The 12,628-nt window shown below is 41.7% G+C and overlaps 1 protein-coding gene across 1 annotated transcript in view; it reads left to right on the forward strand.

Moving 5' to 3' along the window:
* The window catches only part of TES (testin LIM domain protein), a 41,935-nt gene that overhangs the window by 1,003 nt on the left and 28,304 nt on the right, over positions 1–12,628 (forward strand). The gene's annotated exons all lie outside the window — the stretch shown is intronic.

Below are 12,628 nucleotides of genomic sequence, written 5' to 3' on the forward strand. Positions count from 1 at the left end.
AGTGGTGGCTGGGAGGAAGTTGGGTAACTTGTTTCTGTTTTTTAAAGTAGAAGGTTAGAGGAAGTGTTGTTTAATATGACCAGAATAAACTCGTACAAAATAAGAGGCACTGAATGACTGGCTTACTAACCAACTCACTGCCATCACCCACTGTCCTTCCCTAGCCCCCCAGCCAAAGAATGTTTCTCTCCATTTGCAGGGGCAATTATTTAAATACAGAAAATTGCTCTCCTGACTGCAGGCCTATGATCATGCAGCCCATACATTTTTTTATCTGATAGGAAAACCAGAAAAGTTAGTGCCATACAAGAACTGAATCCTGAAAAAATAAAAAATACCTATCCTGCTAACCTGTGTTCATGTATATACCCTTTATACAGGGTATCTTCAATTAAATCTTTAGCTAATTCAGTAAGTATAGCTTAAGGATACTCTAAAGACCAATTGACTCATTTTGGAGAGAATATTCCATTTTGAGTCAGTTATAGATTTCATTTTCTGTATGTCTTACCCATTGATGAACTTGTTTTATTGATGTGGAAAACAGGCTCTTTGCTACCTGATAGCAAACTTTTTTCTTTGGGACATCACAGTTATTTGATTTGGAGATAAGTAAGAGAAGCTGATGGAGAGTCAAAGTTTTAGTTTAATGCAAATTTCTTCAATAATGAATTTTGGAAAGGCAGATGGAATATCATATGTGGAATTCTGTAACGTCTTAAATAGATTTGAGGAATCATTTTTTTTTTCTAGTGTGGTCTCAACTTAAAACTGATGTCATATTTAAAAAGGAACCTTGCTGTTTCATTTATCTAGTGTAGTGGTTCTCAAACTGTGGGTCGGGACCCCATTTTAATGGGTTCGCCAGGGCTGGCTTAGACTTTCTGAGGCCCGCAGCTAAAGCCCGAACTCCACTGCTTGGGGTTAAAGCTGAAGCCTGAGGGCTTGAACCCTGGGTGATGGGGCTTGGGTTACAGGCCACCTGCCTTGGGCTGAAGCCTTTGCACTTCGGCTTTGGCCCCCCCAGCTCACGGTAGTGCAGCTCAGACTTTGGCCCCTCCTCCTGGGGTTATGTAGTAATTTGTTGTCATCAAAAGGGGGTTGCGGTACAATGAAGTTTGAGAATCCCATATCTAGTAATAAATATCACAAATGCAGAAGAAACCTTGCATGTGTGATAAACATAAACCTGGGAGCATCTTAAATAGTTATGTCAAAACTTGTCTTGAGGAACAAAGGTTGTGTTCAAGCGTGAATTTTTACATTTTTCCGGTACTGTATTTGGCTAGGTACAGAGATTTATAAATGATTTTATTGCTCTTTCATCCAAACGTGCAGACATCCAAAATGTTCCTTTATTGAGAAAAAAGTGGAAATGACGTTTATAAGAGACTTAAGAAATGTTGGTTTATGAGCCAGAAACTTACCAAAATGACAAGGGTGTCATGGGACTGTGGGTTAACAACTCATTTGTGATTCCTACTCAAGTATAACCAACTTTCACTGAGTTAGTGTGTGGGGAATGTAATCTGTATGAAAAGCCTGATTGACTTTATAGAATCTGCATAGAACGTTACGTAGGCCCTGATCCTGCAGTTGACTGTGGGTGGGTGCAGCCACACACAGATCCATTGATTTTCATGGGGCTGTACAGAAGGGCAGAGATATGCCTGCACAGTCTCTTGTATGTCTGGAACCTTAATTAGTAAAAAAGCCCAAACTTTTTGAATGCAGTTATGAAATGTACTCTAAGCCCCTGTACGATATTTAGATGTTGGGGGAACCTCAGGTTCCGCACTCTTTCTGAAATATTACTTCCTCTTTGTATAAGATCAAGAGCTGGGGGAAAGAGTAAATCTAAAATTTCACACCTGTGTTTTCATAGTTTAGCATATCAGTTGTGAAAACGGGTGGTATCAGGTTCTACTTTTGCTTAATAGTTTGGTCTTGGCTTGAGCAAAATTGTCATGGGTGAACACCTGCTTTAAATCATACAATAGGAAATGGAAATAGTGAAAGATAATATTATTACACGAAGGGCTTTTCTGTTTGTTCTGTCTTGTTTTTACCCAACTTTCACTTCTCTCTCAGACTCCAAAACTAGTCTTTGATATCAGCAGAAAAGTCTTTGGTGAGAGACCTACAAACTTTGAAGTGGACACAATAAAAAGAGCAGCATAGCTGCATTTTCATAAATTAACCTGATGAAGTCAGGGATACGGAGGACTCCTCCCGGCCCTCCCAAATGTATACATTAATAAACTCTCCATCGTTCTTTTATCACCTCTCCTCAATTTTTTTTAAACAAAAGAATAATACATTTACATTTCTCAAAATGAAAGAAAGTGGCCCCCTGACAGATCCTGTTGCTGATGAACTGAAAGCTTCACTGTGTGATCCAGTGTTTAGTAGTAAATCACCAGCCCTAGTTGTACAACTGCTTTTCTTTCCCTAATGGGGGTGGGGGGGAGTGAAATGTTTTGATTAAAATTGTTTTATACTGTCATGAATTTACAAAAGGCCACAGCCCTGAATTTCCACATTACACAGCAAATGAATCCCTGCTGTCTCCTTTCTTCCTCATGCCTTTCCTACTCTTTATTGAGCCCCATTGTCTTTTCTCCCATTTCTCTCCAAGCCCCTTTTCACTTTATTTTCTTCACACTTTTCTCCAACTGTCTCTCTAAAACAATCAAAACTAACCTCAAAAATGCCAGTCAGATTTGCCACCCCACAGTTGACACTCCATGCATCTGATGAAGTGGGTTCTAGTCCATGAAAGCTTATGCCCAAATAAATTTGTTAGTCTTTAAGGTGCCACAAGGACTCCTTATTGTTTTTGCGGATACAGACTAACACAGCTACCACTCTGAAAGGTAACTGAGTAATCACTATGTCCAGACTGAAGAACCTATTCATTTTTGGCAGGAGAAGAGAAACTTGGCCTGATCTTTAGTCAGAAGTAAGAAATGGATGTCATTGTAGTTGTATCTGATGCCCTAAATCTACAATGTGGTTGGTGCACAACAGTAGTTCATTGTCCTGAAAGACTTAGGTTCTAAAAAGGAACAAGGGACAATGGACTGAGCCTACACTGAGCAGTGTGTGACATGAAAACTCCAAAAGATGGTGTTGATAGAAGCTAGAAATGGAAAAGAGACATCCCTTGACCATTCAGTATTGGTTTTTCTATAATACATTGAGTATCTTGTTTACATTGCTACTAAATACATCAAGTGATGAAACTTCTAACATGATACTTCTAGGACTCCTGAAGCTCTAATGAACACAATTAGAGCCTATAATTCTTCCTCCCTACTCCCACACACATAGCCATTGACAGCCAAGGCGGACAATTAGCCAGGATGGACAGGGATGCAAAACTATGCTCTGAAGTGTCCCTAGCCTCTGTTTGCTCCCGGAAGCTGGGAATGGGTAATGGGATGGATCACTTGATGACTACCTATTATGTTCATTCCCTGTGAAGCACCTGGCATTGGCCACTGTCATCAGACAAGATACTGGGCTAGATAGACCATTGGTCTGACTCAGTATGACCATTTTTTATGAAATCTTTCACTGCCTTTAATTTAGGCTAAAAATAATATCAAAGCAAATGCTTACTGAATTGCCGAATTGGTTCAAGTGTGGGTTTTATTTTTTTTTTTTTTAAATCTGGTTCAAATACACTATTTTAGGGATATGCTTTGATGTAACTGGATCCATTTTAAAAATAGGTACACTGGCACAGCTTTTTTTTACGAATGTCTATGCTGGACAAAATCTGGGTAAGAGCCCTGGTTAAGCCTTATCCCCTGTACCATCTATCCAGGTTTGGAGGAGCTCTAAGCCTAAGCTAGCTGGCTGAGTGGAGGCCATGGGTGAGAGCCTGGGCTCCACTTTAAGTTGGGCTGGTACCTGCTCACTTTGCAGAGGATATACCGGCTCTCTTGCCCCTCCTCCCCCCCCCCCCCCCCAAAAAAAAATCACTGAGCCCTATGCACTTCCCACAGTTTCTCCCATCCCATCTCCCCCGCCGCCAGGATAGACAAGTGTTCTCACAATTGAAAGTTCCTAGTGCATCTCAGAACAAAGAGCCATGGGATGTGCCCCAGACACACACAGGCAAGTGCACAAATGGTGAGGAAGCAGTCATGTGGGTAGATCTGTGAAGTGGGGGAAGATCACATCCAAGCTAGGCTCAGATTCAGGTGTGATTACTTGGGTTAACTGTGCAGTATAGACATAGCCTAATATACACAAACCCAGAGACTCTACTTCCCCTCCAGACCAAGAGCTCTGAGATGGAGGATACAAAGTAGCAAGAAGCTGTGCTCTCGAGCCACGCCCTTCTTTTTTAAAACAGTTCTGTAGTTGTTATTTTAAAATCCTCTTTGAGGAGAGCTGCAGTGGACGCCGTGGGGAATCTAGGGGCACAAGCAATTCAGGATCAGGCGCTGGCTATTTCATCTTAACCTAATAATGAATCTGCCTGCTCTGTAGTACTCATTTCACCTCCCTCTGTTGCACTGTAAAATTCTTTGGCTGTCCTTAACCCATTTGGCTATCACTAACTCAATCTTTGTGTATGAGATTCTATGATATTCCCAACACATGAGCTCAAAGACTGATCAGCACCCCAGAATTCATGAGGTTTGCCTAAATGTCATGAAATAATTTAAAAACAGAACAAACATGGTAGGGGGGGTTTTAATCTGTATCCTAGTTTCTGAACTCCTCCTATTATGTGTTTTTTGTAACAATTGCAATCTGAATTTTCAACCTGTAAATCACAGGCTGAATCTGAACATTTGAAAACGCAGGTCTTTGCTCTTGGCCTGTAGGGGGTTGATAGTTCCTTGACCCACCTGGTGTCCACGGTAAGTCGCTCTGTTTAGGCCTATTTGACACTTCTTAGCCTTAACAGTTAGTCCTGCCTCCCTTATGCGCTCGAAGACTTTGTAGATGTTCCAGGTGTTCTGCCCAGGAATCCGAAAATATGGCCACATTGTCAAGATAGGCGACTGCATATTCTTCTGATCCCACTAGGAGACCATCTACAAGTCTTTAGAAGGTGGTGGGTGCATTCCGCAGCCCGAAAGGGAGTACATTAAATTCATACAGCCCGACGTGTGGTGAAGGCTGACCTTTCCTTGGCAGATTCATCTAGCAGTACCTGCCAGTACCCCTTGGTTAAGTCCAAGGTAGAGATGAACTGGGCCCGTCCCAGTTTCTCTAACAGTTCATCTGTGCATGGCATTGGATAGTTGTCTGGGTGAGTTACGGCATTTAGCTTACGGTAGTCCACGCAAAAACATATCTCCCCATCTGGTTTGGGAACTAGAACCACTGGAGATGCCCATGCTTTGCCAGAGGGGCGGATTACCCCCATCTGTAGCATATTCTGAATCTCCCGTTCTATAGCAGTTTTAGCTTGAGGAGATACCCGGTAAGGTTGGACTTTAATTCGGTGAGCATTACCTATGTCAATAGAGTGGTATGCCTGTTCAGTCAGTCCAGGGGTGGTTGAGAACATTGGCACGTAGCTAGTGCACAGATCCTTGATCTGCTGTCGCTGCATATGCCCAAGGGTCATGGAGATGCTCACCTCTTCCATCGCTTTTCCCTTCTTGGTAGACACCTTCAGGCCACTCAGCGTCATCTCCTCCCTGGGCTGTAAACTGACATACCTTTAATTCTCTGGAATAAAAGGGCTTTAGAGAATTAATATGGTACACCTTGGGCTTTCAGTTGGAGGTGGGGAATGCTTTGAGATAATTAACAGCTCCCAGGCGCTCCTGGACCATGAATGGCCCTTCCCACGACACTTCCATTTTATGGGCCTGGAGCACCTTTAAGACCGTGACCTGGTCCCCTACTTTGAAGGAACGCTCTTTGGCATGTTTATCATACCAGGCTTTTTGCTCTTTTTGAGCATCCTGTAGGTCGTCTTTAGCAAGGGCTAGAGAGGTTTGGAGGGTGTTTTGTAGGTTGGTTACAAAGTCCAGAATGTTAGTTCCTGGGGAAGGTGTAAACCCCTCCCATTGCTGCTTCACCAACTGTAATTGCCCCTTAACCATATACAAGTTCAAATGGTGAAAACCCTAAACTGGGGTTTGTAGGCGAACAGCAACAGCTGCAACACTAGGTCCCAATCATTGGAGTGCTCATATACAAATTTATGTATCATGGCCCCCAAAGTCCCATTAAATTTCTCCACCAGGCCATTTGTTTGATGATGGTAAGGGGTGACAACCAAGTGATTCTCCCCATGAGCTTCCCAAAGGCTTTCCATAGTTCCTGCCAGGAAATTAGTTCCTGCATCTGTGAGGAAATTAGTTCCTGTGAGGATGTCGGAGGGCCAACCTACCCTGGCAAAAATGTCTGCTAGTGCCTGGCACACACTTAGCCCTGATGTTGCTTAGAACTGGCCATCTGGGTGGCAAAATCCATGAAAGTCCATATGTACTGCTTTCCTCTGGGTGTCTTTTTCAGAAAAGGACCCAGAATATCCACAGCTACTCACTGAAATGGAACTTCAATGATGGTGAGTGGCTGGAGAGGGGCTTTGACCTGGTCTTGGAGTTTTCCCACTCTTTGGCATACCTCACAAGACCGGACATAGGTAGAAACCTCCTTGCCCATTCCCTCCCAGTGGAATGATCTTCCCAAATGGTCTTTGGTCCTGTTCACCCCAGCATGGCCACTAGGATGATCGTGGGCTAAGCTCAAGAGCTTAACCCGGTACTTAGTTGGAACTACCAACTGTCTCTGAGGAGTCCAGTCTTCCTGGTGTCCACCAGAAAGAGTTTCCTTGTATAAAAATTCTCTTTCTACAACAAACCTGGATCGATTAGAAGAGCTGAGAGGTGGTGGGTTGTTCTTTGCCGCCGTCCAAGCTCTCTGGAGGCTTTCATCTGCTTCCTGTTCAGTCTGGAACTCTTCCCTTGATGCTGGAGACATCAGTTCCTCATTGGATTGTGGACCTAGGCTTGGTCCCTCTGGAAGCGATGTAGGGGATGGGGCTGTTTCCGTTGACTACTCTCCACTGGTGCACTATGTTGGGGTTCAGGCTCTGGCTGAGCCTCTTGTGTAGGGTTATCAACTGCTGCCATTTCAGGTTCAGTTGGGTCCTCTGGTGTTGGGGTTGCAAGTACTGGATTCAGTGCTGGCAATGGGTCTGGTGCTGGTTGTTCCGCCTGTTCCGGTTTTGGGACTGGCTCTGTCTGGGTCTCTGGGACTGGATCCACTACTGCTGTTACAGACTGTGGCATGGGGTCCGGTTCCATCACCTCTGACCGGGTCCTGGTAGAAGTTTCTGGAACAGAGCTAGGCATGACGGCTTGCTTAGCCTGGCTGCGGGTGACCATTCCCATCCTCTTGGCTAGCTTCACATGATTGGCCAAATGTTCCCCCAACAGCATGGGGATGGGATAATCATCATAGACTGCAAAAGTCCATGTTCCTGACCAGCCCTTGTACTGGACAGGCAACTTGGCTGTTGGCAAATTGAAAGAGTTGGACTTGAAGGGTTGAATTGTCACTTGGATCTCTGGGTAGATTAAATTGGGGTCCACTAAGGTAGCATGGATAGCCAACACCTGTGCTCCGGTGTCCCTCCACGTGGTGACCTTCTTCCTGCCCACACTCATCTAGTTTTGAAAGTATCTTGTCTCCTCATTGGTCATTTTGGTCAGGTGCCAGTGAGGTTACCTTTTAGCTTCTTAACCATTTACAGGTGAAAGGGTTTTTCCTCCGGCCAGGAGGGATTTAAAGGTGGTTAGCCTTCCCTTTATATTTATGAATATAATAAAGAGCAGATCTCACAGAGTCATAATTTTTTTTTATACAGTTACTGAAATTGAACAAAGCATGAGAGGAACTTGAAGGAAATATTGATTTTTCTTACTTTACTAAAAGTACTGTTACATCAAGCACCCCTCCTTTAGGATTGTATTTAAAAAGTCTCTCCTGACACAATTGTCCAATTTCAATTGATTGCATAAAATGATTGTTGTGCAGGATGCAAGCTACTGAACTCACTAAAGTAGGAATAGACTAAAATAAACTGACAGTGCTGCTTTGTGTTTGTGGCTAGTTAGTTTTTTCCTATGCCCCCTCCCCACCCTCTCAAAGACGAGTACTCAGACTAAAAATCACTAGAATTGAATTGAAAGGTGGATGATGGTTTTGTATTGTGTCATGACCATGGTTATAATTCCCACATCTGACAGCTGGGTGTGTATATAGCCAGCAAATACTTGTACAATTTGAATAAACACTACTGGCATTCTTTGACAATTTTAAGATTATGTAAGTCTCCTTAATAGCCTTAGACTTTATCGCTAGGCCGTGTACCAATGCCTTAATGTTTACATTCTGGCTCTTACATACAACATTCTCTAGCTAAAAATTGTAACAAGTGAATTATTTGACTACTTGTGTACTAATATTTTACTGCTGCAGCCAGCTCCATGATTTATACTGTTGTCTGTGCTGCTATGAGCATCCTCACTAATGTTCTCCTCCTTAGATACAAACATTTTTCTGGCATCTCTTAATATTGTTAAATGGATTTTTTTCCCCCACAATGCTCCTAAATCATAGAAGTGTAGGACTGGAAGGGACCTCAGTATGTCTAGTCCAGTGCACTCAGGGCAGGACTACGTAATAGCTAGACCATTCCTGACAGATGTTTGTCTAACCTGTTCTTAAAAACCTCCAATGACTGAGATTCCACAACTTCTCTAGGCAGTATGTTCCAACACTTAACCAGCCTGACAGGAAGTTTTCCCTTATATCCGACCTAAACCTCCCTTGCTGCAATTTAAATCCGTTGCTTATTGTCCTATCCTCAGAGGTTAAGGAGAACGATTTTTCTCCCTCTTCCTTGCAAAGTACCTTTTATGTACTTGAAAACTGTTATGTTCCCTCCCCCTCATCTTCTCTTCTCCAGACTAAACAAAACCCAATTTTTTCCAATCTTTCCTCATAGGTTAAGGTTTCTAGATCTTTGATCAATTTTGTTGCTCCCCTCTGGACTTTCTCCAATTTTTCCACATCTTTTCTGAAATGTGGTGCCGAGAACTGGACGCAATACTCCATCAACTTTACACTGATAAGGCCTCAGCTGAAGATACTGGGCAGAACTGGACCCAATCTAAATCCTAGGCAAACTTTTTGGTATGTTTTTTATTTTTTTCATACCTTCATAAAACCATTATCCTATTTAGACAGAGTACATGCCACAGTTTTATGATCCTACTGGGGGAGGGTGTAACATGATGCTCCTTGTTACACACATAGCTGCCACTAAATTTCATCGTCATTGTCTCAGAAGCCTACACCTACATAGAGAAGCTCTACATCAAGACCGTAACTCTTTCAATTTCTATAAATTGTAGTTAACTTGCAATCCTAAGAAATGGAATGTGAAATCTAACAACTCTTATCTGTTGCTGGATTTCATTTCAAATTCCATTTCATCAAGTTTTTCTATTGTAAAAGCCAATTCAACAATGAAGGTAAACATAATCACCCAATCAAAATAGCATCAATATGGTATTTCCAGCAGCTGAATCTCTTGTGTGGATTTTATCCTTTGTCCATGTCTTTACACTTTAGACATTTCCTAAACTAAATTGGGGTCTGTCAGTAATCTGTTTTGTGTGACTTTTTCTAAAGTGCGGTGGGGCACTGTGGAAAGTCTGCCCCCTCCCCCTTTTTTTTGTTGACTCTTCCACATCCATATAAATGAATAGTTGATGCTTGAAGCAGAAGAACTTGTAGTTTTCTGCCAAGCTCCCAAGGACACCTGTATAAAAGAATGAAGGTAAAGTATGTTCCCTCGTGTTTGCATTGAAGACTTGAATAACGTGGATGATTCTTCTCTCTCTCAAGAGCAAAATAATGTATCCAAGAATACAGCATATTGAAGATTCTTCCAACATGAAGTATTGCGTACCTTAATGTGACACTTCTCCTTGTGTAGATGCTTTAAGAGTTGAGGGAAAACCTCTGTTTTCGTTGGGTTGAGAACTTTGGAGAATGTTTTGTACAACTTCTTAAATTCTCGAAAGATCTGAAAACAATGGAAGTATTTAGGTATCCTTTGTTTCTGGAGATTCTGGAGGTTGACATTTTCATGGAGCTAGTTTAGTTTAGTTTCTGTGATTCATGAGGCAGCCAAATCAAATAGGCCTCACTGGTTCCAGTATAGAAGGTGGCTCTTAAAGGAAGAGAGGCACTCAGGAGTGAGAAAGGAGGCCTTGCAGTAGAAATTCTCTAGAAATGACATTTTAAGTTATGTCTCTTCTGCCCTTTACCTCCTTCGCCTAGCTCTCTTCCTTTAAGCATAAAGGAAAACCAAGAAAAGGTGAGAATTCTGAGTGCTAACCCCTAGATGTGGGTATTATGTTGGGAAGAGGGTGAGACTCTGACTATGCTCCTCTTTAAAGAGACTTCCAAATAGCTTGTGCTAGAATTCTGGTGGACTCTAGAATTTTTATTTGTAATAGAAATTCAGTCAGATTTTAGGTATCTTGACTACATCTCCTCAGATGAGGTACCACTGGATGATCTGTTTTCTTATAATATGACTTCCATCTCTTTTTGTACCTAACGTTAGAAGTGATAACTCTTGGGCTTGTATTTCATAAATGTGTTTTAAAAAAAAACAAAAAACCTCCATAGTAGTTACAAATGACTTCTTTGTTTCTAGCACTGTGTGGCATTAGTCATCCATATTGTGCTAGGTAGGAATAATCACAAACAGCAATGGCAACTGAAAGTGATACTTGATGGTAACATGCTAAGACCTGAAATAAGTTATCACCAAGGCAGGCATGTTAGAATGAATCAGAATCCGGAAAGGTCAGGATGTTCTGCACTCTAATTTCATCCTTTCATTAGTGACTTTGGTTTATAAGCTACAGATTGAATGGTCAGAGACTAAACTGCACTTTTGCTTGTTATGGAGGGACTACCTACCTCAACACTGAGGTACTGGGGAAACAATGTGAGGAAGTGTCCACTGTCCATACTCTTAACTGTGTTTTTAAAACAAACAAACAAAAACAAAAAAAACCACACCTCTATTTCCAGTGTAGTGGCCCTTTTGCAAGTGCTAAAATCTCTTCAAAAATGCTGTCTGCCTGATTTAAAATCATATCTGGTAAAAAGGCGGTAGGAAACTCTGAAGATGTCTTTTATGCCAAATTTCAGCCTCAGACTAATATTTGTGGTCTAGTTATAAATTCCTGATAATCTAGGTTAATAGTAGAAATTCAGGGCTGCTATAATATCACACACATGAACAAACTATTAAGTGCTTATGTATAGCCACTGGGGTTGCTAAAAGTTCTGAAATGTATAGATTGTCAGCTGTGACAGTTGGTTCAGCTTGGAATGGAGTAAAGTAGTCTCTTAAGAACATTAAGAATGGCCCTCCTGGGTCAGGCCAAAGGTCCATCTAGCCCAGTATCCTGTCTTCCGACAGTGGCCAGTGCCAGGTGCTCCAGAGGGAATTAACAGAACAGGTAATCAAGTGATCTATCCCCGGTCACTCATTCCCAGCTTCTGGCAAACAGAGGCTAGGGACACCATTCCTGCCCATCCTGGCTAATAGCCATTGATGGACCTATCCTCCATGAATTTATCTAGTTCTTTTTTGAACCCTGTTATGGTCTTGGCCTTCACAACATCCTCTGGCAAGGAGTTCCACAAGTTGACTGTGTTGTGTGAAGAAATACTTTTGTTTTAAACCTGCTGCCTATTAATTTCATTTGGTGACGCCTAGTTCTTGTGTTATGAGAAGTATTAAACAACACTGCCTTATCTACTTTCTTAACAGTTCCTTATCTACTTCTGGTAACACTTGCTTAGCTGTAACCATTTAAAACACTGCCCATGAGTCATGAAAGGAGCATAAAACAGATGTTCATTATATTTATACTATCTTCCATACCCAACCTGTCCCTAAATCAGCAATCTTGTTTGAAATACCAAATATTTTTAGATAGCTTTCTTAAACATTTTCTTTGACAGCAGTTGACATGAAGAAGCCTTCCTCTGGCAGCATTTCATTTGACCTATCTATCCAATTACTTCCATAATTCCATTTATGGAGAAATTGATTCCATCCTCTTTTCAAACTCTCATTCTCTATTTATGCACATATTCAGTCCACTTTGTTATATTTTTAGATACACTGACAGACTAGTCTGGCATAGAGTAACAGCACCACAGGTCCAACATAAAGTGCTATTCAGAAGCATGCCATTTGAGAAGAGGAATGGAGAAAATGCAGTGCATTTCATTAGCTTCACTTTCCAATTTGGAGACTGTTTGAATGCACCAAATGTGGTCTGTTCTAGTCAGCTAACGAATATTGACTACAGTTCTGTGTATATAGTCAGTCCTTACTGCTGAAGCAAAAGACACATCTGTTAAATATTCTTTGACTATATTACTTGACACATGCTGGCAAGTGCAGAATACACATGTGAAGGACAAAACTCTGCAACAATTTTGTTTATGGATGCTAAATACTATTTTGGGAGATGTAATGAGTAGTTCTACTGTCAACAAAGGCACTGAGTATGACCATATAGTGGGGTAGAGACTAGTG

This window comes from Lepidochelys kempii, chromosome 1 (genome assembly GCF_965140265.1).
Source record: "Lepidochelys kempii isolate rLepKem1 chromosome 1, rLepKem1.hap2, whole genome shotgun sequence".
Classification (NCBI taxonomy): domain Eukaryota; kingdom Metazoa; phylum Chordata; order Testudines; family Cheloniidae; genus Lepidochelys; species Lepidochelys kempii.